The sequence below is a fragment of the Xiphophorus couchianus genome, chromosome 19 (assembly GCF_001444195.1).
Source record: "Xiphophorus couchianus chromosome 19, X_couchianus-1.0, whole genome shotgun sequence".
NCBI lineage: Eukaryota > Metazoa > Chordata > Actinopteri > Cyprinodontiformes > Poeciliidae > Xiphophorus > Xiphophorus couchianus.
In genome coordinates, this window is record NC_040246.1 from 21648748 (window position 1) to 21675148 (window position 26401).

Below are 26401 nucleotides of genomic sequence, written 5' to 3' on the forward strand. Positions count from 1 at the left end.
CATACTGAAAATGAATTGCTGTGGCTGGAATATATGTTTAACACGGTACATGAAGGCTTTCATTCAATGCCATTTCCTTCTGATACGCAGGACTGAACTTAACCTGAGGATATGACAATATGACTAGAATAGGATGTTAATCTGCCTGCACTTATAAAATTATTATAAAGCGATTAGGAGAGCAGAAACAGTATCTACATCTCATCGCATTTGGGAAATGATCTGACTTGCACAGACTGGTTTATGTTAGAAGTGACTCCTCCTCCGTCACTGGCGACAGAACAAGGCAACTTCAACAGCAGAATCCGAATTGAGCAGCATGACTGTGTCTCCAGTTTTGATGTTTGCATCACTCTGATGGTAGGAAGACAAACTTCCCTGAGGGCCAGGACGCTCCTCTTCCATTATTGTATGTTGTCTGTTCTTCTCTGGATATTTGAAATTTGGACCATTCTCAAGTAAAACTGAACTAAAGAAAAGGTTTTTTAAAATGTTGAGCCTCTGCCAACCGCCAAGTTACCAACAAAACCGTAAGAGAACAATGCCAGAGGCAACCATTGCAGAAAAAGTCCAGAAATTGTGGCAAACATCAAGCACTGAAGACGACAGTCTCCATCACTTGATGTCGACCTGGTTATGACCAGACTGATTAATGTAACCTCCACCAAACCTTGGTGAGTTCTACAACAGTGTATTAAGGCAATGTAGATAGAAAAAAAGGGAAGGATTTCTGAGATTAATCTAAAAATGAGATTTTTTAAGACAATTTTTGACTTTTAAAGCTCAGAAATTCATCGGCAGGTTTTTGGTGTAAATTTACTCTTTTTTTTTTATGGCCCTAATACAACATTGTAAAGTCCTTCTTTTTGCCAAGTAAAATGACCCAGCATTTTACTTGGTATGAGTGTGTGTGTTTGCTGATCCTGTGTGTCTCTGTTTATGTACAGTGTACCACGCCTCTTGTCCAATGACCAAGTCTGAAAAAGCTGGTGGGCGGATGGATGGACTGTTAATTATGAGACTTCTTAAAGACCATTTAGAAAACTTCAATTTTTTTAAAAAAAGACCATGTGCCATTTTCCTTCCACTACACAATTATATACAACTTTGTGTTGAACTATTTCATAAAATCACAATAAAGTACATTAAGGTTTCTGGTTGTAATGTGCCAAAATGTCAAAAAAGAGAGTTCAAGGACACAAATACTAGTAAGACAATGCATAATAAACACTTTGCTGTGATTTTTGTGACCATAGCTCTGCGTACGGAGTGGCGTTCCTTTTACATCCTGCTCTGTGTTAAACACACCAAGGTGAAGTTGGACACTGACATACATTAACTTTGACCCTGACCAAACATTTACATACACAAACCTCCTCTGCTGATTCCCCCATAAACATGACACATGTGTGATATGGCTGTCAGACGGCGGCGAAGGCTCTGTGACCGCCTGACACTTTGACAGCGCGCGGATGCCGATGTGAAATTTTCTGTGTAAGGTGGGAGCGTGGAAGGCGTCTGGAGTTTCAGGGATCTCTGATTTGCTTGATGGGGTGAGCGTCTTCATGCTGCCCTGCTTTGGCTGTGCTAGCTTTGCTCCATCCCTCAGGTCAGCCGGGGTTTAATTGTCTGCCTTAAATATTCATGGGAGCATTGAGTAGATAAATGAAGGTATAAGTACACTGTAAAATTTTCAATAGGTCAGGTGTCGTTGACTACACTGGATACAATTTACTGTAAGATCTGACATTCGCTGCAGTGCCAATTAATATGTTAAGAGCCTGAAAAAGATCCCAAATGACATTTTCCATTTCTGCATTATGAAACAATCCACTCTATGATGGATAACTTTAAGACTAAAGGTGGGATGCAGTGAAATGTGTGCTTTATGAATCTATATAATTCTACCATAAACTCTCACCTTTGAGGCTTTCGGTCATTAGATTTACCTAATTCAGCTGAGAACCTGAGCTTTGTAGAAAAATCAGTTTATAACCCGACATTTACGCAACAACACAAAAGAAAGCAAGTCAGTTCACACCATCTAACAAAGGTAAAATGTGAAAAGGATAAAAACATACAAAAAGAAATGACATAACATTTTTTTTTGAACATATACACAAAAATAGCTAACATAGCGGAACAAAACAGTTCAGTGTTTGTGGGTTTTCTATGGAACAAAATTCCAAATTATTTATGGAAAATCGACCTGTTCATGGATGATTTGTTCTTCAGGAAGTAAATCCAAAAAATTCAAAAGAAAATGCAATTTGGCAATTTGAAATACGTAAATGCAATGCTACTTGGCTGACGCTAGCAAAGCAGCCAATCCAGGAGCAACATTAGCGTCCTTTGCCACTGATTGGCTGAATCCCCAAGAACACACATCAGGAAGACTGTTAGCTTCTGCAGTAGGGCTAACTTGGCATATTAATGTATGTTTGAAGTATTTAAATACGGATTCTGAAGTATTTGTGGATTTTAGCTATTCACAATCGCTTGTCTGACTCGTGTGTACGGGGCTGGGGGATCCACTGTAACGCCCCTAAGAAACCATGTCAATCACCTGGGATTGTATGAACTAAGAGAAAAATATAGATTAAAATTCAATTCATCCACATTTTATTTGAAAAGTAGAAGTATCCCTAATGCTAATAATATATGCATGATAATTTTGCAAATATAACAAAAATTTCAACTAAACTGGGTGAAATTAGGTCTGAAATAAAAGTATGTTAACAGTAACAGCATTTTATAATAATTATGATTATTATCAAATCATGAAACACTAAGACAAAAAACAGGACTAAATATTTTGATTGATTTTTGTTAGTTGTCCTGACGCTGCTGTCATTGGCTTTTTTAATCAGTCACCATAGCAACACAATCAAACAGAAAGTTAAGTCAACCAACCACATGTGCCGCTCCTGCCAAGGTTAGCAGCCCCTCACACGGTTTGCCTCCATCTCTCTCCTTAATGACTTATTTGATGATAATTAACCCTGAATCCTACAGAGACGGGCCGGTGTGAGATTGATGGCCCCGTCGGCCCACAGCACCTGTTCTGCTGCAAGGCCCACGGTTACCAAACCATGGCCAGATATGACTGCCCCGAAGCCCTGCATGCTAACGTCAAAGACAAACACAGGGCCTCCCCAGTGACCTGGCTGTTCTGTACAGCACAACACTGTGACCATAACCTCTGATTACACTCATTACTCCAACCATAGGCTGGTGGCGCTAAGAGCAGCCTGCGCTTCGTTTTGGCCCAGTTTGTGGTGTTCAGTTAAATATCTAGCAATAGTGTGTGAATAAGTTTTTGGCAATAAACAAATAAATTCTGTGTGGATGTCTGAAGACATTTAGAAAAATCTGTAAGGATAAAATGTGAAAACAGACATTTGATTATCATATTTTATCATTTAGTTTGTTTGCCAAACCATATTTTGTTTTGGTTTATTTCCTGCCGGAAAAGCAAACCATCTTTCCACTATTGAGTGACATTTCCAGCCTCTACACATTTGTTCACCATAACCATGAACATATGTTAAGTCTGTATATATATATATATATATTTTTTTTTTTTTACATTTAAACAGTTTTCTTCTGCAGGGCTTCCTCTCAACATGGAGGGGTGAAGCGTTGGTCTCTGTCATGCAGCAGAGGGGATTTGGGAGAAGGAGGGGAGGATAATCAAATGCAGGAAAGTGTTTAATTTTTCATAAACAGAGGAACCACCAAATGCACACAACTAACAATGTACCCCAAAGCAGATGTAGAGCGTTTTTAATTTATGGAGAACCGAGCAAAATGGGCAGATGGAGCAAGAGGAGGTGGAGGCATGCTAAGGGACTTTTCTCTCTTCTCACCTCACAAACAACAGAAGCCTGTGAGTGTGCCACACAACACGCACAGACACACTCCCACACACCACTCAACAACACGGCTGCGTGCATAAATGCAGACATGCACCACCCCCCAACAGTTTACATGGCCCAAAGCCGCCATCCTTTCCACTACAAACGCTCACAGTCCTCAACACAACTCTACTCCTTTTCTGCAACCCACAACAAAACTCAAGCTGATGAGTCGTCCTCCCACGCAGACACGTACGCTACTGAAAATGATTCCACCAACATCAGGCCTTCCCAGACACACGGACAAGTTCCCTGGGATTTCACTGGACTCGGCAGAGAAGAGCCAGTAATGAACTGCCTGGTGCGCTCTGCAGAGTCTGCAGCAAGTAGACAGACTTCATTCTGCTGGGCCATATGCAGGTATGAATATGCATGGGAATCTGTCATACAAGCAACAAACACAACATATATATGATGTCAAAGGTCATGGGTGTGAGGAGAGAGACTGGGTCTCTGTTGGACATGAAGGATATATTCAGAAAACGTGGTTTGACTGTGAAATGACGATGTTTCAGTGCAGTTCCTGCCTTTCTTCAGGACATCGCTGATTGGCAGAACGAGCTCAGATGTTTTTTTGGTGCTTTTCAATAAATTACAACATCCCTCAAAAGCAGTGGTGTACAACGGTAACTAAAAAGTTAGTTCTGCTAACTTTAAGGCAATGGGCTGATTATAAACATTAGTTCAGCTAACGATAAAGTTCTACAGTCCCTTTAGATATAGTATTGGTGTTTAAACCTTGTTCTCTGCTGTCATTGTTTTATTTTGTTCTTTGTTTTAAATATTGGAGGAAAAATAGTAGAGGAAATGGAACCGCTACATAAACATTCTTCCCCAACTTCAAATTAAGAGCATGAACATAAACGGCTAACTACTTGAAGAATTCTTAACAGTTGATAACCGAAACTTCAACACAGATAAACCTTATTCAACTGAAAGTTAACAAAACGGCAAAGTAAATTAACGTAAAAAGCGGAAAAACTTACTTAGGGGAAGCTAAGTCAGCTAAATGTTTTCAAAGTTAGCAAAAGCACTAAACAAAAAAACGTAGCAGATTAGCGGGAGTGTGCCCACCACTGTCGAGATGATTTTTATTTCTTGAATTTTATTGCAAAATGTATTCACATTTCTTTCCTTCAGCTGGTCAGAGTTGATTAAATGATGATAAAACTGGACAATCCTGGGGAAAAAAAACCTGTTTGACTGCAAAAACTTGAGACTGAGGCCACTAAAGTTATAACAGACAAATCAAAGTCCAAACCTAAAACCTGATTGAAAAACGGTGACAAGACCTCCAGAGAAGAACAGATTAAATTCCAGTTTCTAAATGTGCAAAGGTGGGAGAAGCATATACCTAATACTGCATCTACTACTGATTTAGGGAAGGGGATAGAAATGTAAATGCACAAAACACTTTTTTATTTTGTAAAAAACATGCATCATGTATTCTTCCATTTCCCAGTTAATAGTTCTGAGACTCTGAGTGGCTCTCTTCAGCTCAGCCTCCTTTTTTGGCTTCCTGTTACTGGAATCTGGTAGCGCCTCTCCCAGGCTTTGCTAATTGACACGGTTTTGTTAAAGCAGAATTCAGCATCATCTCCCATCTGACTCGCCACCTCGTTTCAAAACCCACATTATTTTAGTAAAAGAAATTAAATCAGCAGAAGAAAACGACGCGTGCCAGGCAGCAGTTCCAACAAGCCCAACTATCTCAGGCTTGTTAACTATTTATTTGCGGCGACATTAGCTAGCATTAAGCTTCACCAAAACACATGCGTCCCCGGGCATGGCCCAGACCCCCTCACCGTCCTGCACTCTCTCTGCTGTAAATTCCCCACTTAAAATTTCATGATCTCCGCTCGGCAGGATACCACTTCCATCATGAAAGAGTTCTCAAACCTAATAACCGTTACTTCTCTGGCAGAGCCATCAAAAACCTATTTGTTTCAACAAAGACGCTCTCCCCCATGCAACGCTGCCGGGTAATAATGCCAGATAGGTTTTAAGGGCAATGAATTGTGGAATTACCATTTTCTCCTTCCTCTTTATTTCTCTCTTTCTTTACTCTCTCTTTCTCTTGCTCAAGATCATTATATTAAACACTTAATTATTCATCGGTAATGCCTGTCATGGTGAAATATTGTCCTGTGCCAATCTGAATGCATCATACTGCCTGGACCTGCCTCTCTTCCTGAGGTTAATGGCACCACCCTCACTTGCATTAGCTTGGCTAAATGCAGTGTACCTCATAAGTCAAAGTTCCCTAAGTGAGTGGAGGTGTCATCACCTCAAGCGCTCTCTTTTTCTTTCTCCTTCAGCTTGTGGGTCAGTGAGATCATCCTTGCACAGGAGCTGGCTTAACACACACATATACACACTTGTGCACAATTGATCTTTATTGTTTTCTCTGAAGGATGGTTAGGGCTTGATAGAGGGGTTTTCATCAGGACGGCGCTTGCCTTCGAGGCTTTTAAAGGTGAGGGGTGAATGGATCCACTATTCATGCAGAGTAATCATGGACTCGAACATCCATCGAAGTTCCCTTTAGGGTTCAGACTGTTATGACTGAATTATGAGACCGACATCCGTCATTTCATACCACATCTTCAATTTGGATGGACATAAACAGTATTAAACAGATTACAGAAGATAGTGGTGACAAGGCGCTCTCAGGTCTTCCTCCATGTGCTAATCCACTCCGACGTGCAATATTTCTTCTGCAAATATGCAGCGCTAACAAAAAATGATAGTTTTGTGCACTTAAGCAGATTGCATGTTGATTATCTGCCTGATATTGCTGAAGTGAAATTAATTTTATCACCGGTTAACTGGGTATTACGGCTAATAAGAAGTCCTTTTAGAGTAAAATAAATAAAAAGAAAAGAAATGCTGACATATGAAGAAATGCCTCCGTATCAATGCAGCTTTTCTCTGTTGCTAATAAAATTACTCTCAGCATCAATTTGTTTTGTTGGAAGGAAAATCAGTTGGATTTCACCTGTGTTAGATGACATGCGGGAGAAAACGGGCAAAAAAGGATGCAGGAGATTAATACTTGATCTTAAAAGCAAATATAACTCATTATTTTACAGCCTTCTTGTTAAACATGCATGACTTCATGTCAGCACATTATTTAAAGTGCCAGCAAAAAAAAGCTCCATCCCTGCCTCCCAAAGGGGCATCGGGTAAAGATCGCACGGAGAGAAGGAATTATTGGAAAAGGTTGAGGTCTCTCTCAGCAGATTGTGCAACCTCTTAGAGAACTATAATGAACACAATGTGCTTACATTTGATCTGAGTCTGCAGAAAATGTATGTCATAAATCATTATGTGTGTATACTTTTACAATACAGAGAACACACCAGGTTTGACCTTTCAGAACTGCTTTCCTTCCAGAGTCACAACAACCTCTTATCTCATCGTGAAGGCATTCCAAAATCTTCAAAATGTGGAGTTTTTATTGCTTTATTGTGTGTGTGAAATCTCAAAAATAAGTTTGTCTGCATACGTACCAATTTGTTCCAAGGTGGTGTTTTGTTTTTTTTGTTTTTTGCTGATTGAAAGCTTTAGCTTCCATATACTGTTTTATCCACAAAGTTATTTGTCTCTAGTTTAAGGACTGTGGCCTAGGAAAAATGTTTGACTGTGTATAATGTGAAACAGTCACACACAGTCCTAAGTCTCCTTCTGATTGGCCAGTCAGGACCTCGTGACGCCTCCTTCCCTCAATAGTGAACACAGAACCAAGAAGTTTTGCCTCTTGCTCACATGCAATCCTTTATGCTCAAGCTGGTTTTGGTCTCAATTGGCCAACAAGGTACAACTTTGGCTCTTTTAAAACCATTTCTTTATCAGTGACTCACTGCTGGGTCCAACTACACATTGGAGTGATGAAACTTCTGACCTTCACGTCACAGTTGACTTTCCCCACCGCAGAGCTCATTAGTGAGTCATCTAATCTCATTAGGTGATGTTGGGAAAGCAATGGCACAGCACAAAAAGCAGCCCTGCTTTTCATTCCCCTCTCTCCCGGTTCAGTTTGGATTGGAAGGAGAAACAGGTGTGGGATCAGGCGTGAGCAGAGGACAGGCGGAGACCCCCACTAATCTTCTCCTCTAATTGCTGTGGATACCAGTATGTTCGCTATCTGCTGCCTTTCATTCCAGTTGGTGTTTGGTCGGAGGCTTTCAAGTTGTCTTTGTCGACTCTCCATGTGTTTGTTACAACAAAAAACTTTCTGATTCTTAGTCCAACAGAAACATTTTTCCCTTGTAGATTCAGTAACAAACTGCCCCAAGACAAGGCCGACTGACGCCCCTTCTTTTGAGACGTTCAGCAACAATCTGAGTTTCATTTCAAGTTCTGCACCAGCTTACAACAGATTTCTGTGCAGGAGGCACTTCATCCCATTTGTGAGGTGAGGCATGAAGACAGCAGCTTTACCAATCACCCAAACTTCTCAAGCCTTACACACATAAAAAGTGTTTCTTTGCCAACAGGAGGATTTTATTTTTGTAGTCACCTAAAAAAAAAATCAAACAACCCTCATTCACTTTCCTGAACTGAGGTTTGTTATTGCGTCTACAACAGTAAGTTTACTGATACTCGTGTATGTCATCCTGCAGGTATTTTTTATTTTAATGTTTTCTGGCAGTGTAGTAACCAGATTTGTTTTCTGAGTGAAGAAGAACAACAACCGATTTACTTTCACCAGTGGAGCATTACGGCATTCGCTGAAATGCTACATAAAATTTTATTGGAAATAGCTTTGTGTTTATGTATACGGAAATGGAAAAGAAAGGGAAAAACAAAGAGAAAAGAAGAGAGGTGGAGCAAGTGGAAGATAAGAAAAGAGAAGGATCAACACAAAGATCCTGCAGGTCTTGGTTAGTTTACACATTTTCTCTGTGGCTCGTATTCAAGGCTGTATTTATTCATTATGCTCGTTTATATAATCATTCACATGTCACCACACATTATTTGCCCTCTTTCAAGGTAATAATATCTTGCCATTGTTATGCATAGAAATATTAAACCATATATCAATGTTTAGCACCACATAATGGACTGAAACTGCATGCTGATGTTTTCATTTCATCTGGCCTTTGGCTATAATGAAACGATTTAATGCTGCAAGTTATTGAGCAAAAAATATTTGTTGCTATTCTGACAAATTATTAAAGAAGTCTGTGCTACAGCTGAAAGCAGAAGCTTGCATACACCTTGAGAGAAAACATGCATCTTTTTTCTTGCTGAGTTAAATCAAATCAAACTTTTCTTGTTTTAGGTCAGACACCAAAATTATTTCTACTTGCTAAATGCTACAATAATGAGAGAAAGAATAGGTCAGGGGTTTATTTTTTAATGTCTTGAAAACCAGAAGATTACATTCATTTCCTCAGTATTTGGTAACTTTGCCTTTAAACAACTGGAACAATAACTTCCTGGAGTTCTGATCCATTCCTCCTGACAGATCCAGTGGAACTGAGCCATGTTCATTGTCATTCGCCTTTTCAGATCTGCCAGCAACTTCTGATGGAGTTTAAACTTTTCACATTTAATTACATCATTTGCAGGATTGTGTACAGATGTAATTTTTTAAGTGAACGAGGGCTTCATAATGCTTTTTCACAATGAAATCTCAATTGAGCAAAGACCAGTTTATTTCCAGGTGCGCATGCACAAACATGCAGCACCGTCTCTTTCCCTACATACGGCTCCTTGGTGATTCTGCTCAGGGTTCAATGAACCATCGGTAGGAAAATCTCCCTGCCTGATTTTCAGTCTGAGTGCATTGGGTGGCTGGCCCCCAGTGCTTGCCCCTTGGGGTTCTCTTTAGGATCAGCTGTTGCTAGCTGAGCCTGAAGCTAACAGAACACTGGGGAGCTGCAGGTGGGGCTGATTAGCTCTGCATGGAAAAGAGGGGTCAAGGGAAGGCAGCTCGGGTTACCTTTGCTTAAGAGAAAGGAAGTTAAAAGAGGAGGGGAAAGATCAGAGGAGTCTGTGGCTGAAAAGCAAATGAGTGGTTGAGGCACGGTGAGTTGGGAATTAAGACTCATATCAGCCAAGGTCTCAATTTTCCTGCAATCAGCACGACACCTGGCCTCATCTTACTTCATCTAATCTGTGCTGCGTCCGCCTCGGTTTCTGCAGCATTTTAAGCTGCAGTCCAGGCCACAACCGATGGTCTGACGGTTTCTCTTTGAGACATAATCCAATTAACTTTTGGAAAACTGTGAGTAGAGTTTCACATCCCTTCAAAGCAGACATGAACTCTGGCAGTCTCTGTGACCCTGGATAATGCCACCTGATTAAGAATCGCACCATGAACTCACATCCTGCTTCTTTGATCAGGAAGAATGTGAAACTTTTTAAATGTGTTAACAGAAGATATACAGGAGGGAAAAAAAGCATTGAAGACATCCTAAATATATTTTTAATTGTATTGTTGACATTAAAGTAATCGAGCCATTCAAAGAAATACAAAACAAAACTATAAAATGAAAAAGAAACCATTTCCACTAAGCTTTGAACATGTGAAGAAAAGAAGCTGAAAAGCTTTAACAGCTGAAAAGCTTTCAATGTTTAGAACACCATCCTTCCCCCTCAGTAATATACAAAAAACTGATGGCCTGTGAAAAAGTTTCTCATTACCAACATATCACACATACTGTAAAGAATCTTGTGAATGAAAACAAATAGCTCTCTCAAGACCTTTGCAACTTTAGTGTGACAAAACATTATGGTACAGGTTACACATCCTTTTCTAAACGTCTGACCCAAAAGGCCCAACTCGGTTCTAGTGGGAGAAAAACATCCCAGATCAGCCACAAGCAGGTGCAACTCATGTAGTCCTGACATGATAACAAATTTTGCTGAGCGATTAATTGTCTCAAAAATTATTGCGATAAACGATAATATAGTTTGAAGACCGTTTTGAACTAATGTAATGGTAATGACATAATAATGCAAGCAATATCTTGCCAAAAATAGATGCACTTTGGAATTGGTAAACAAAATAAAATGGACTTCCAGTCCCTAGTAAAAAAAAAATGCACTTGAATAAAAACTAAAAAACATAAAACCAAAGTGGAAATAAAATCCGACTACCTGACGCAATAGTTTACTCCTCCCTTGAGCCCAGTTCACACTACACATTTTTTTGCCCCGATTTTCCCCTTATGACAATCTTAGAACGTCCCACTTTCTAAGATTGTCGCTTGCGATAATCGTAACCAATCATCCTGTAGTGTGTTACGACTGATCTGGTCCAGTCGGTAGAGCCTTGTGGCCGCTCCGATCTAAATTGCAACAAGTTGGATTGTCTTGGTCAGTTGATGCTGCAGCGTGTGGGGTTTTCCCTGACTGGGAGCCAAAAAGCAGCCTGTTGAATGTGACAAGTAGCCAATCAGAAAGGGCGGATTCCCCTCTGTGCTTTCTGAGGGGAGAGCATGGAGGGGAATCCCAAAGTCCAGTGGACATCGAGATGATTACTAATGTTTATTCAACATGTCACACAAATAATATCCACAGAAATGACAAGGAAAGGAGTTGGAGTGAAATTGCTACCGCAGTTGATTCCGGTAACTTTCAGCTGTTCATTATTAACCTAACATTTATAGGTTATAATGATGAGGTTATTCATTCATTCAGGACTTTACGCTGACACTAGCCACATGCATTGCATGTGGCTAGTGTCAGACAAAAAGACAAAAAGGCAGAAAGGAACAATAAAGCCGATAAATTGAAATGAGGTCAATAATTTTCATTAATCGTGCGATTAATTGGTTTATTGTTTATTGTGACAGGCCTAAACTCAAGTAGATTTATGACAAAAGCATAAAACGATCTGGAAGTGAATCAAAGGGTTGAGTTATTCCAGAAAAACAATAAGAATGAACTTTAACTCAATGGCCTTTCTGCCCATTTACTGTACAAGTCTCCACTGCTGAAGAAAAATCATGTTGAAGCTCATTTAAATGTTGCTGCAGGACATTTAGTAAATCCAGTAAAATGCTGGGAGAATACAGTCTGGTCAGATGAGACCAAATTTTAATGAATGTATTTGGACGTATTTAGATGACAATAAGAAAACAAAGCTGCTAGAACCACCTGGTCAATCAGGGGTTTGAATCTCATTGAAAAATTACTGAATGAACTAAAGATTAGAAACCATAAAATAAGCTCCTGCAGCCAGTTCATCCTGAAGTTGTCAATATCAAAAACTGATTTTCTACAAAATATTAATAAATCTTCAGGTTAACAGTTACTCGGATTTGCATCTCGACTGTGAACACTGCCTTTGTTTGAAGGGTCTCTCCAGATAGTTGCATGATGGAACTTGTGTTTGTTTCTTATTTAAACTTCATTAACTCTTTAACACTCTTAAGTAAACACAAAACAACAAAGTAAAGCGAAACAACACAGGAGCAGGTTTAGCATGCATAAGTATAGAAACTGCACTACAGGGACCTATCTGATTTATTCATATTTACAGAATCATAATTGCCTTAGGTGATGTCTCTGCCTGTAAATACATGAATATTTATCAGGGTTTTTGTTTTTTTTAAGATATATTGTTATATATTTTACACGCTTTTATATTCATGTAAAATGTTGGAGGAGCTGAATTATGAAATGACCATTTCCATTTCTGAAGCAGATCTTGGTATCATAAACTTGTGGCGTGCCCTGCTGAGCAGACCCAGCCTCGGAGACATTCCCTAAATGTTTGCTAAAAGCCAGGCAGCGGCTGGCCAATAATGTCCTTGCATAGTGATCAAACAATGAAATTTAATCAGTGGCCCCCGGTCTACTTCCCATAAAAATGTGTTCTCTGATATAAAGTTCATTTCTATGAATATTAAAGCAGCATATCATCTGTTGAATATTTCATCTGATCTGCACATTTAATAATGCAAAAAGAGAATTGAACATTGGCCTCTTTTCCAAGATGACTTTGTCCACTATTGTGTGCATTGCACTTTGCATTACAAATTGTGGTATCTGTAATGTAACAGTTAAAAATGGGACTTTCTGCAAATCAGATTATGCTACAGGCATTTTGGCTGTCATTGCAATGCCTCGTGTCAGAGTGATGAAGGTTAAAGGGGATGTCTGAAGTGAAGGCAAATGAAGCATGGCATTCTTTGACACCTGCTTAGTCTGAATATTTGTCGGAGTTTGCATTAAATCAGCGACGGCTCGGGCAGAAACAGCAGATTCCTGCAGATATTAACCCCATGATTGTTATGTAAGGTCTGCACAGGTTTTATACATTGCTCATCTAGAAGCATTACAAACTGCTTGATAATAGGAAAACACTGCACATTCCAATATTATTGTTAAATATTGTGATTACAATCGTTTTTCGTGTTACGTTTCTTTTTAATCTGAAAAAAATGTTCCTTCCACTCTCCCTGAACATCAGGAGCTTGATCAGAAACCTGAAACATTACGCCACGAAATTCTGCAAATTTGATTTTCCAATGGTCTTTGCAATTCAGTATATTGTACTGTTCTAATTTTTTTTGACATTATACAGATGCAAATTAAGTGTAGGCATGGCAACCTTGCTGGAAAAAGCCCCGAGGCTTGCTTCATTCCCCTCTCAGCCATGTTCTAATTGTCTTACCCTCTTCCCTTTTAGTTATTTGCTTCTCCCTCGTTTTCTGTCTCCCTCCTTTGAATATCTTTGTATAGCGCCGCTATCAAGGTGATAATTGCATTGCCAGTCCCCAGTAAGAGACATTCTTAATTATTCTGGCATTAGGCGGTAGTTATGCAGGCAATTAATGCTTGACTTCACAATTATATACTTTGTTTGATTGCCTTTTATCAGCAGGATACAATGGGCTTATTTGCAGCTGACAAGAGGAACTCTACAGTTTCACACAAAAGATAAGTGATGTGACAGTCCCTGTATGGCTTCCATTCACATGCAAACATCCCATGTTGCAATGAAGTGCCTTTAATCTCACAAACACCCAACATGTGATAATAGTTGCATAGAAGTGTGTAGATGCTGAATGGGTTGTCAAACCTTAAAAAACAACATCTTAGGTCAGATGTAACACTCACTGTGAAAATGTAATACAGTTTATTTGAATTGTTGTCGTCTATGTAACACTTTTTACAGATTGCTCAAATGCAACGGCTTTAATGTGTGAGTGAGTTTAGAAGATTAGTGATTCTCAAAGTCACACAGTATCTGCAATAGTTAATGTTTCTACACATTTTAGTGCCAAAACATTTCAGTCTTAAATTTCCACTTTTTAGAATTTTTATAAATTGCTTAGGAAGATGGACGGATGGATGAACACAAGGCTGGATGAATAGATGGACCACAGGAAGCATGGATAGATGGACAAACAGAAGGAAGGATGGAATGAAAGGTGGGTGGGTAAGTGGATGGATGGACGGATGGATGGACAGATGGATGGATGAAAGAATTTTTGTAAATGTGAGAGGAAAAAAAACTCTTAATCCAAACCCTTTTTGGTTCTCTGGAAAGCAGCACAGGAATCCTAATTCTCAGCCCATCAGACTTAGAAAGTGCTGTTAATAAACAACATCATATTTTATATGCTGCATTATAAGTTGAGTCAGGCCTAATTACTCTTCGGTGTACACCTGGCACTAGCAAACACTTCCACATTCCTCTGTCTTTAAAGTCTTGGCCCAGGCATCAAAGCTGCCTGGTTTTGATGATATTTTGGCTCTGCTTTGTGTTGGCTGCTACATAAACGGGATTAGAGTTACATGTTCAAAAGAGGGCTCTGCTCTTCATCTCACCAAAACAGGATATTAAAAGTATTTTTCAGTGTCAAAGAAAAATGTTAGCACAAACAGGCCACAAAGACATCAACGAGCATCATTTCCTTTTAACACTTCGCTCCTCCAGCTGTTATTATTTGTGACACTTGCATCAGATTAAAATCTAGACTCACCTTTAAACAGACTGACACACTGACTTTCTAGTTAAGAGCACTTCTTTGGACAGAGTCTCACTTAATGCTGTTCGCATGCCAACCTCATTACAAACTAAATTGTGTCCAGACTTTGCCAGTCAGCGCACCAGATGTCCTATTTGATTAAAAAACTCTTTCCATGACACCTGGCAGAATGGACAGAACAGAGAAGAGAAAGATGGAGGCCAATATTCAAATGGAAGTCCACTTGGTGCACACTGTTCACAGATGTGCTTTACATTATTTTCTAATTGCACACTCATTCCTTACACTGGTCTGAATTGGTAGTTGTAAAAGCTTGGCTGGTTTTCCACAGCTGCATTCAACCATGATGGGTATGTCAGGGCTACTGAAGGAGTGTGGAATAATTAGGCTACCTTACTCACAAGGAATTTCTAATTACAAAAACTCTAACTGAGCATCAGGGTGGATAATTTATATGAGACTTTTCTGAACAAGTCATTCACTTACACTCTAGCATAATACTCAAATATTTTATACTGTTTTGAAAAAGTTTGAACTAGGTTTAGGTGACGTAACAATATCCCAAAGATCCCACAGGGTTTTGCTCAATGTATCACCTGAAGATGGAAAGACAACGGAGGAACTTCAGACCTATGAAGATATGGAAGTCCACTGAAAAAGACAATATGAGGAAAAAGACAATCAATTAGAGAATCAGGCAGCAGCTCCATGGTAACTCTGAAGGAGCTGCAGAGACACAGAACTCAGGGACTGTAATTAAAATATGCCCGTTATGGAAGATTGTAGCTTGGCCATTCCCTTTCTACGTAATTCTGATTTGTCCTACTGAGCAAAATTTCTCATTTCATCATTTCATCCTGGTCACTTCTGGACTGTTTCTGCACTGACGGTGCTTGGTAGAAACTAAATCGTTCTACGCTTTGGTTCGAACAGAGGGTCTGTACTCTCGGCCATTGAGAGACATGCTGTGGCTATGTGTTCCTTCAGCAGGGGCATAGAAGCTGGTCAGAGTAGATAAATACAGGGTTAAATGAAGAGCAAACCTTGACGAAAACCTGCAGAGGACTGCAGAAGATCCTGCAGAAGAGTTGGAACTGGGGTAGAGGTTCACTTCTACCCCAGTACTGTACTGGCTGTACTGGTTCACTTCCAGTACAGCCAGAACTACGATGGAATAGTTTAGACCAAAGCATATTCATGTGCCAGAATAGCCCAGTCAAAGTCCAAATCTAAATCCAATTGGAAATGTCTAAGAAGACTGTAAACTATTTCTTACTGATGCTTTCCATCCAGTCTGTACAAGCTTGCAAAAATCTTCCAATACAAACCTCGGAAGAGTTGAAGTTGAGGATGAAGTTTGAAATGCCAGCAGTAGGTTCCCAGTTTTCCAGTTTAATTGTCTCACTCGTTTAACTCTAATGATCATCGGAGATATTCAGCCTGCTGAGACGACAGCAGCTTGAAAAACAGGCGCTAATAATGTAAACATCCCTGCTTGACATTTAACCAAACACAGGGAGCACACACACAAATCCATACACGCACTGTAACGAAACACACACACAGGAGTCACTACCCATCCTGCAAGACATACATCAAGACCACCATGTGGACATCAAAGATCAAATTACACCTCCTGGTTAGAGACACATTGATAACCCCACCGTCAGTAGGAATCCAATCAAAATCTAAATTGTGCCCCACTAAAACTGCCCCCTTGATTAGTTCTCCTATAAAATCCATTTCCTGCCCACATGCCTATTTTAGACCCTTTATTTCCCCTGTGGTATCAAGCAATAGGTTCTACCAAGCTCTCCATCTCAGAATGCCTGGTCTGATGTCCGTCTGTCTGTCTTAGGTGCTTTTCAGGTGCTTGATATTTCTGTTTGCCCCTCTGACCATCCCCATGCTTCGATCAAGCCCTCCTTTGCTCTTTCTCTAAAAACTAAGTGTTGAGTTTAGCTCTGAGTCGACGCAGCAAGAAGCAGAAAAAACTGGGCTCCACTAAAACAGTCATTTCTTTTTAATTTCACTCAAAAACTGTCTTCAGAGAGTGAGCTGTGGCAGATATAAAACAGATCATCTCATCACTTCATCCCAGAAGTGCAGGCACATACAAAAGTACCATCTCTCCATAGTTGCCCTTATATTTTAAAAAAAGTCAACAGTAGTAATGGTCTTCTCTATTAAAATCATTATATGCTAAGGTTTATAAAAAAAAAATCACGCTTTATACCTTGAGTAATAATTTGCTTTGATGTCTTTTCACTTATTTTTATTGCCTTTAGCTTCCTGTTAGTTCTAGTGTCTGTATTTGATTCCCTCCAGCGAGTTCTTGCCCTTTATTTCAAACCTCGTCGTATGAAGAACAAATTATATTTTGAGGATTACCTCAGAGCGGAGAATTGATGATGCAGTCAGACGTTTTTTTTTTTTTTTTTTCTACAGGGTAAAACTGAGACTTTTGGGCTTCTGGAAAAATAAATAATTGAATGTTGTTACACGGAGTGTTGATTCTTCACTGTAGGCAGTTTTAAGCTTTAAACTGCTGTATGGAGTACAACACTATCAACGTTCAGCTCTCTACAGGACGAGCTGCACAATAAAAGCTTGCTGTTTAAGCATTCATTCATTTTATTCAGGGAATCAGATGGCCCAGCGACACTCTACTGATTTTACACTGGTTCAATTCGCTCACACAAGCAAGTAAAAAAAACAGCCTCATAATTACCTCCGTGGTTGTAAGAGGGCTTTATCGAAGGCTTGAGATGTACAATATTAAACAAAGAAGATATATTAGAAAGTTAAGATGGAGAGTTTGAAAAAAGTGGCCACTTGAGGCTAATTCATGTAAATGCAGTCATATTCTCATGTCCCTACTGGTCTGCAGCAGAGGATCCATTAGTTACTACCTACATTGTCCTGCAAAGGGACTCTACCCCATTCTACTGTTAATATTGTCACATTGCAACAAACTTTCATGTATTTCACTGGATTATCAGGTTATAACAGAAAGTGGTACACAATTATTAAATGAAAAGGAAATCAGACGTGGTTTCTACAATTTTTACAAATACAATCGGGAGAGTTCGTATTCATTCCTCTTTACTCTGATTCCCTGAATTAGTTATTCTGTGTTTTATTAACTATCACGTTACAGTATTTATTTAGACACAATCAAGTAATGCTAATCACTGTAATGATTGCTAAGCTGTCAAACAACTTTTTAAATACATTTTCAGTTTTCTTTATTGTTTTATTTTATGTTTACCTAAATGATTCAGATAATCAAACAAATTTTAAATATCGAATGATGATTACATGTAATTAAAAAATAACTATGAGCCCATGTAAAAATGATGACTGGCAATTAATCTTTTACATCATAATAGAGAATTGTTTTGCTGCATATCACCATTGTGCTCTAGTGAAGGCAGGTCTTTTAGCCAACTTCATGCTGTCAAAAATGTTCTATTTAAGTTTTATTTTCTTCTTCCTGGAGGTTTGGCAGTAAACGGGTCTGGATGTGACAAAATCTAAACTCATCTTTTTAGAAAACCTGACTAATCTCAGTTTATTTGTGACCAGGCAATAAAGTAATTCTAGAAAAAAAAGTGTTACTTTTTCACAGCATTGTGTGAGTTTGTGTTCCTTTTCCATCTCATTCAAGTTTTATCACAAACATTTGTAACATAGATTATCTTTGTTATTTGTACTAAAAATGGTAAATGTCTATTTTTAATAATTGTCTCCAACACATTGGATTTATTCACCTATTTTATATTCTTCTGTCTACGTTTGGAAATGTTTCTTCAGTTTAATAAGGTTTCCCAGTGGGTTTTGTGTGGAGTTCCATCTGTTTTCAACCTTTGTCAATATGAATAGTATTTTGCAAATGAAGTTTGATTTATTGATTGACTACAGCAGATTCATATGTATTAAAATGGCCTTGTCAAAGTTCTGACCTAAACTCAATTGGGAATCTGTGGCAGGACTTGCTGTCCATCCAATCTCAGTGAGTTTGAGTTATTTTGGAAAGAAGATGAGCCAATAATGGAAGCCCCCAGACATGCAAAGTGCTTGGAATTTCATATATCTTATGCAAATACTCTTATCTTATGTATATACTGATATTTGTCCATCTAAATCTTTAGTTTTAGGAAAACAAACCAGAGTTATATCAATCTTTCTGACCCTTATCTCTCCAGAGCTGGTTTAGTTTATGGTTAGCTTCCATTAATCTTCTATCTGGACAGAGGAGTAATTTATCTTTGGATGTGACAAAAGCTGATTTGTTCACACAGAAATGCCTCTGTGGGTAAACATTTTGTCACCACGACCAAATTCAATCTCTCCTTTTGTCCAACAGCAGCATGTGACAGCCTGACATGCTGACATATGTCTGTCACATACATAAAGCTTACTAAAATGGAAATTGACCATCGTCTGATGTTTTATAGCAGAATTACCTCATTTACTTTATTGACTTTATTGACCTCCTTACAGCTGCTGAGGCAATTCTGGTGACCTCAACCCTTAAACACATTGGGGAAGATCAATACGCCGAAGCCAGAGTTCAGCCGGCTCCCCCTGCCAGGCGCATTGCAGAATGAACTCCATTAAAAGTTTCCAAAGCCAAACAGTCAAACGTCATTTGGCTCGGATGTCAGAAAGCATCTGCCAGAACCCCCAGACAAGCTGGGAGTGATGCAGTTTGTTTTAGGGGGTTTTAATTGCAGCTTCACCCGTGCCAATAATTCAAATCCTATGTAGGAGCAATTTGTTAAAGGCAGCAGCTACGTTTGAGATTCAATTCAAAGGACAAAACTAAACCGAAGGCTGTCTGACAAACAGATGTGTGGCAGAATGAAATCTACTTTTGTGTTCACAGCTGCCTGTCTGGATCTGAGCAAAGAAAACGGCTCTGGAAGCCCTTCAGTTCTGTTACAGAAAATATGGACTAATGAAACTATTTATTTGCTTTTTCATTACTGGGTAAAAATTCACTGCCTTAATTAATATCATAGCCTGTTTTTCTGTCAATCACAGTATTAAAGCTGCCCACATTGTAAATTTTACTATGTATTTGTTTATTTTGCATCAACTGAAACTTAGAGCAGCTAAAATCTATTCATTTTTGGTTGGATTATGTACAGATCTTCTAAAAGGTTTTAGATCAACAATATCCTAATTTAAAATAAAAAAATCATACAGAATTCCAATGCTACAATATGCATGGCATCAAAAACCTAAGACACCTCAAGAACTTTGTGCTCAAATTAAAACCCAGAAGTAGAAAAATCCAGGGGCAAAACGAGAGTAAAATGGCCTTTTGTCATTTATTTTTCAGAAATTCAGATTTTTATACTTTAGATGATGGAATAAGAAATGGATTCCATGCTGGATTTTGATGTTTTCCATACTTTTCCAGGCTTTTGAAGAGACGCAGCATTCAGTTTCTATGCCCCACAAATCTAGAACCAACTCCAAAACAGCAAACCTGCTGAAACACTGAGTTCATTTAAATCAAGCATTAAACCCACCTGTTTTAGTGTTGCCTTTGATTGATAGTAACTGGAACCTTGATCAACATATTTGATGTATATTTGTTTGATGATTTTGATAATGTCATTTTACAAAATGTTTATAGCTTGTTTCATAATTAGCTACTGTGTTATGTTTTTATGGAGTAAAGCACTTTGAACTGCCTTGTTGTTGTGCTATATAAATAAACTTGACTGGACTGAAGGTTTCTACAGTGCTGGCAGCAAACCCAACATGCAGTCTTTACAAGCCGACTCTGTCAAACAACCAATAACTTCTTCCTCTCTGATGCCAAAATAAGCGTATCAATCGCCTGTAACGATAGCCAAAACTGAAACAGAAACAAGTATTTTCCAAGCGAGACTCTCTTGATGATGAACATCATAGCGTCTTAATCCTGGAAGATCTTGTTTCCCCCACAGTCACTTTTACAGCCAGCATTGGTCTGATAGTGAGGACACCTGCCACACACATGCCGTTTGTCTCTTCAATTCAGAATGAAATTAGCCTCTTGAGTTGCCATCAGAGTTGATTCAGTGTTCAGTAATTGCATTTCCAGATGGAGGAGCCAAACTGCCAGAATGTGACAGACACATTCAGCCTTTACCTTCTGATGAAGGTGTTTCTTCTGTTTGCTACTCCCCCTCTCCACCCGCTCCACCTATCTCTCCCTTTACTCGTCCACCAGCTCCTACTCTCCTTATCGGTCGCCTCGCTCTTTTCATCCCCTTCTCTTTGGCTCTTCTGCAGCTACTGTTGTCGCTGCAGTCTGCAGCCAAGACTCACTTTCCCTTCTATTTGAGAAGATAAAGCCATAATGGCTCTCTTTGTGCTGCTGCTGGCCACTCATAGAAGCCCAGTCAACAGATAAATATTCCTTAAGCCCATTTTCCTTTATCGCCAGCTGGGTTCAATTAGTGCAGGTTCCAGTAGTTTAATGAATGTCCTGTGTGGCCTCTGCTCTGCTCGCCTCCCTTTAAGGATCTAACTGTTTTACTGCTGTGAATGGTTTGCGCTCCATAGCCTGTGGATGTGTGTGCCGGTGTGGCATGTTTTGTTTGTGGACTGATAAATGGCCGTATAATGCTGGTGGATAACGGTTTACAAAGGGTGTGGGGGCTGGAGCCGGGGCCCCCTCCCCTGAGCTCTGCAAATCTGTGACGTTTGGGTGACACTTTGTCACTGTTTGCTTTTCAGTTTCACTCCTCTCTGTTCCTCTTCCCCTCCCCCTTCTTCTGTAAATGGATATTTTTTTTATTCGGTGGCACTTCGGTGGAGATAGGCCGTTGGGCTCCTGTGTGCTGGGGCAGCTGGCTGGGGGCTTGGGAAGGGATGAAGGATAACTAGATTCAATCGGCGTTGCAAATCAACTTTTCCACCAGCATCCTGGGAGGACCTGATAATACAGGTTTCTAATATCTGACCTGTCTGGCAGAGAGGAGGGGAGGGAGAAGGAGTGATGGGAGGTGGGAGAGAGAGAGAAAAAATGCAAGCAATGGAGGCAAGAGAGAGCAATGAACACATTGATTTGATACGGCTAATAGTTCTGCAGTTGATAAGCGCCCTGGCGCCAGTCACAAAAATGAAAGGCTGGCAGCAGAGTGCAATAAATTGGGTCTAGCTTTTCTTTTTCTCATTCAGATCAGAGTTTGGAGATGTATCAGAGGAGTTTGGCAGACAGGGCATCAGCACGGCTTCCTGTTTGTGCCTCTCCACCTGTCATCTTTCATCCTCTCTCCAATCTGAATAGGATTTGAAAACCTCAAACACTTTCCGAGGCTGCTCATCGGAGCAACAGTCAGGTCTTTGAAGGGGGAAACAAGACGGGGGTGCGTGGCAGGTTGAGAAATACAGCCGGGTCTCAAATTGGGACTTACTCTGGCTGTTCTGAGGGATCAGGTCCATTCACATCCACCAGTATAAACACAAGCTTTGAAAACATATTCAGCTCCACTTTTTGTCACATCACTACTACAAAGTTCAATGTATTTTAACAGGATTTCATGTACAACGTATAGTAACTATAAACTACAAGGAAAATAATACATGGAGTTTTTATAAATACCAATATAAAATGTGTGTCAGGCATTTTATCATAAAACAAAATCCTGTGGAATTTTGAAGTCATCTGTAAATAAACCGAAGAGAGTCCACAGGAGCGTAATATAATCTCAACATAAATCCAAAGGTTTGCAAGAGAAAATTAGTGAACAAACAGCAACATGAAGACCAATGACACAGCAGACAGGTCAGGGAGAAAGTTCTGGAAAAGTTCTGACCTACCAGGACATGTATGTCCACTTAAACTGACAGAGTTGGCAAGAAGAACATTCACTGAAATCCATTTCATAAGTTCATGGTAGCTTTGGAGGAGATGTGATGTATCATAAACTACCCATCATGCACTTTAAAGGTCTGACCTTCGGTGACATGAAAGCTTTGGTGAAAGAAAACCAACAGGAATCTTGTTTACAGTTTGCCATAAGCCATGTAAGGAAGAAGGTTCTCTGGTCAAATGATAATAAAATGCACATCATCTTCAACACACCATCTTAAATGTTACACACGGTGGTGACAGCATCATGCTGTGGGAAAGATTCTCTTTACCAAGGAGACGAACACTGATCTGCAAAAAACTTCATACTGGGGTGAAGGTTTACCTTGCAGCAGGATACTGACCCTGACCATACAGAATAGTTTGGATTAAAGCATATTCATGTGTTAAAGTGGCCCAGTCAAAGTACACATCTCCATTGTAATGTGAAACTGTGGCAAGACTTGATGCAAAGACACTGACTGTGTTTTAGCTATTTTGCACGTTTTCTTAACCACATCCAGTAATTATAAACAGTTTAAAACCAATTACACTAACGTTAATCTCCTTTTGACTCTAAAGCTTGAAAGTTGTATCCACACACCATCAGCCCTCTCAGAAGAGTTTGTTTCAAAAACAGAGAAGAAGAAAAATCATCCTGAGGTTTGGCCAGACAGGCATGCCATATCTCTGGAGTCTCCATGCAGAGCAACAGTGCAGACAACGCCACTCTGACCTTTCCTGATGCTACTAGCTAAGACAGAACCAACGCAGGCGCTAACAAGACGCTGACATGGCCTGACAGCCAGGGGTGGCCTGCAATTATTTTGGGGGAAAAGGCAGCTTGTCAGTATCTGTAAGTGAGTGAATGTCTGGAAAGCCAGTGTGAAACATTCAAAGAGTGCAAACATGTGTCACCATCTCCTGCAGGTACTTGTGCGGTCAACAACGCCTTGATGTGACCTCAGAGAGGCCATCATGACAGATTTAAACAGGTGATTTTGCTCATAAACTTTCTCAGCACCCTGAAAGCCTTCCCTTCAGCTCAGTCTAGCTTTTTTCTCATATGCTCTTTCATAGCAACTTGGTTTTTGTTGTTTTTGGTTTGAAAAATTTAACATTTCATTGATTTTGCCATCACGTTTGAGATTTAGTCCGTATTTGTCACCTAAAAGCAGTTTGTTTCCTTTAAAATTAGTAAAGAGTCATGGCTGAAATACTTTTGCCACATTTGGTTAAGTAATATTTTCTTGAAGAAATGTTCCAAATTCAACTAAATTGTAAATTTTAAAATCATTTCAGGAAAAGAATGAAGTATTCTATTGAAATATGTACGTAAAATCTATTTAGCATGATTTGGTGACTAATTTCTCCAACTTGTAAACTAAATATCTAGAAAATGTATGAAGACATTTTTATTCCTGCTATTTGTTTCGCATGGCCATTCATATTACTTATTAGAGTTTACCTCTCCAAAACAATCCACATACAAAGAAAACTTCACACAGCAGCGCAATGTTTATGAACATAAGTCATTTTGCTAACCAACAGTATTAGCCGTTAGCTTCACAATAAGCTAACGGCTAACAATAACACAATAACTGATATCACTCACCGGACAGTAAGCAAACTCTTATTCAGCTCCGTTAATGTCCACGGTTCACTCGCCGATCTTCACCAACAGCTTTAGTTTTCATAAACTTTATTCCCTCTGTAGAAGACTGTTTGCGTCTAAACAGGCGCTAAATCCAGATCTCTCGTCAATCGACTCTTCCTCGGTCAGAAGGACTAGGGCGACTCCAACGGTGCAGCTCAAAAGTTTATTGATGTTTCGTATATGAGAGTGTGTGTATGTGTGTATGTGTGTGTGTGTGTGTGGTTATCTGAAACAGAAAACAATAAAGGTACATATTAATACCCATGCAAGCAAAACACAGATACACGTAGATACAGGACGAAAATGGCCTGCAGCACCACAGAAATCCACTGGAGGGCACCACAACACTACAAATGAACAGTCGGGTAAATGCAACAAACATACAAATGACAAAAACCGTCAGAACACATGAAATGAATGGTAATTCCCTCATATACTAATACAATAACAATATGTATCTGGTAAAGTATAGTATAACTTGCGCTATCGTAATTAAACGCCTGCATTGTCGGCAGCCAGAGAAACACGAGGACGCCATCACCTCCTGGGCCAACAACCGACACAAACACAAATATAGAACATGAAACTGCACACTTACATCATAAAAACGCACACAGGGTTCGTACACAAAGGACCCAAGATAGGTTGATGGTGGATGTCAGCGGATGCCACTTTCATGCCACCGAGCCACACAGTAGCACAGAAAAACAAGCCACTCAACTACGTGAAACGGAATCACAAAATGAACAGATGCATCTTGGGTAATGTAGTAAACTAAACTAACCGACGGACTTTTAACACCCTCTTTTCTTCGTCTTCTCTATAATTTCGTCCGTGTTGTTTCTCTGCTCACATAGCATGGCTCTCTTGTAGTGTGTTTTTTGTCTCTACTTCACGCGCTTCTCCAACTCTCACACACAAGCAGAAGGTGCAGGCTGCCCCCTACTGGTGCTGCCGAGGATTAAAAGAAAAAACAAAGCGCTTGCAGTGTTGAGGTATACTTTTATATACATAAAAAAGTGTTTTTGTGTGTGTGTGTGTGTGTGTTTTTTTTTTACATATTTGGAGTTTGCTATGAGACAGATAACCTGTGCTTCCAGTGCTATCTACAAACAACCACTCAGAGCCAGGAGGCGAGTCTTAGCGCTGTCAATCACTATCAGCATAGCTAACTTGCTTCTTGGTTAACTTGGTTAACTCTTTAATTAGCTAATAATAGCATGCACACTGTCAGTAACTTAAAAGTCTACTATTAACTGAAAAGCTTATATTAATATATAGCTCATACATATTTGCTTGATTTATATTGGTATGCTGGCTAACATTCCCTATTTGCTATTATAGATTATGGCATTAGCAAAATTTACATTTCATTGGCATATTGGCTAGGTTAGCACATTAACTAATATTAAATAAATACAGTACTAATAGCTGCACATATGGTATGATTAGCTAACATACTAATAGCAGGAATACCATGCTAATAGCAGCTAATTTAAAAAAAATCATTGGTTTACATGTGACAAGGCAAATAAAGGGAGTCTGGACTCTTTAAAACGCTGGTGAAAGGGGCCACATTTGAAAAATGGAAGCTATAATGAAAAACAACTGACACCTTTTTCTCATCCTCTTGAAGATTGAAGCGGTTCAAGAAGTCCTTCATTCCTGGAGCAATGAGCCTTTTTAACATCCTCTGATTCCCCCACCACCATCACTGTGCACTTGTATATAATTTCACTCCTACTTCTTGATCTATGCTTCTGTTTTTATTTAATTATAAATTCAATATTCTGCTTTGTTGCATTGCAGCAAACATGGATAGATAATTTAATTTCCAGTAAACAAAAATACATATTTTAAAAAGACAAATTTGATCTTCAGCAGCAGTCTTGCATGACAGAGCTTTGGAAATAAAACCTTTGATCCATTTGATACAAGCTGTCTATAATGGTCTCTCATCATGAGGTCACTGAAACCCTCAAGTGTCACTCTGGCTACAGGTTGCACATATCAA

General features: G+C 39.4%; 1 long non-coding RNA gene across 1 annotated transcript in view; it reads right to left on the reverse strand.

Moving 5' to 3' along the window:
• Positions 1 to 25310, reverse strand: part of LOC114134706 (uncharacterized) — a 67769-nt gene extending 42459 nt beyond the window's left edge. The window contains exons 1-2 of the long non-coding RNA XR_003593445.1: positions 25189 to 25310; positions 24346 to 24439 (exon numbers count right to left, since the gene is read on the reverse strand). This is a non-coding gene — a long non-coding RNA (uncharacterized LOC114134706). The remainder of the gene's footprint in view (positions 1 to 24345; positions 24440 to 25188) is intronic.
• Positions 25311 to 26401: the final 1091 nt, after the last annotated feature.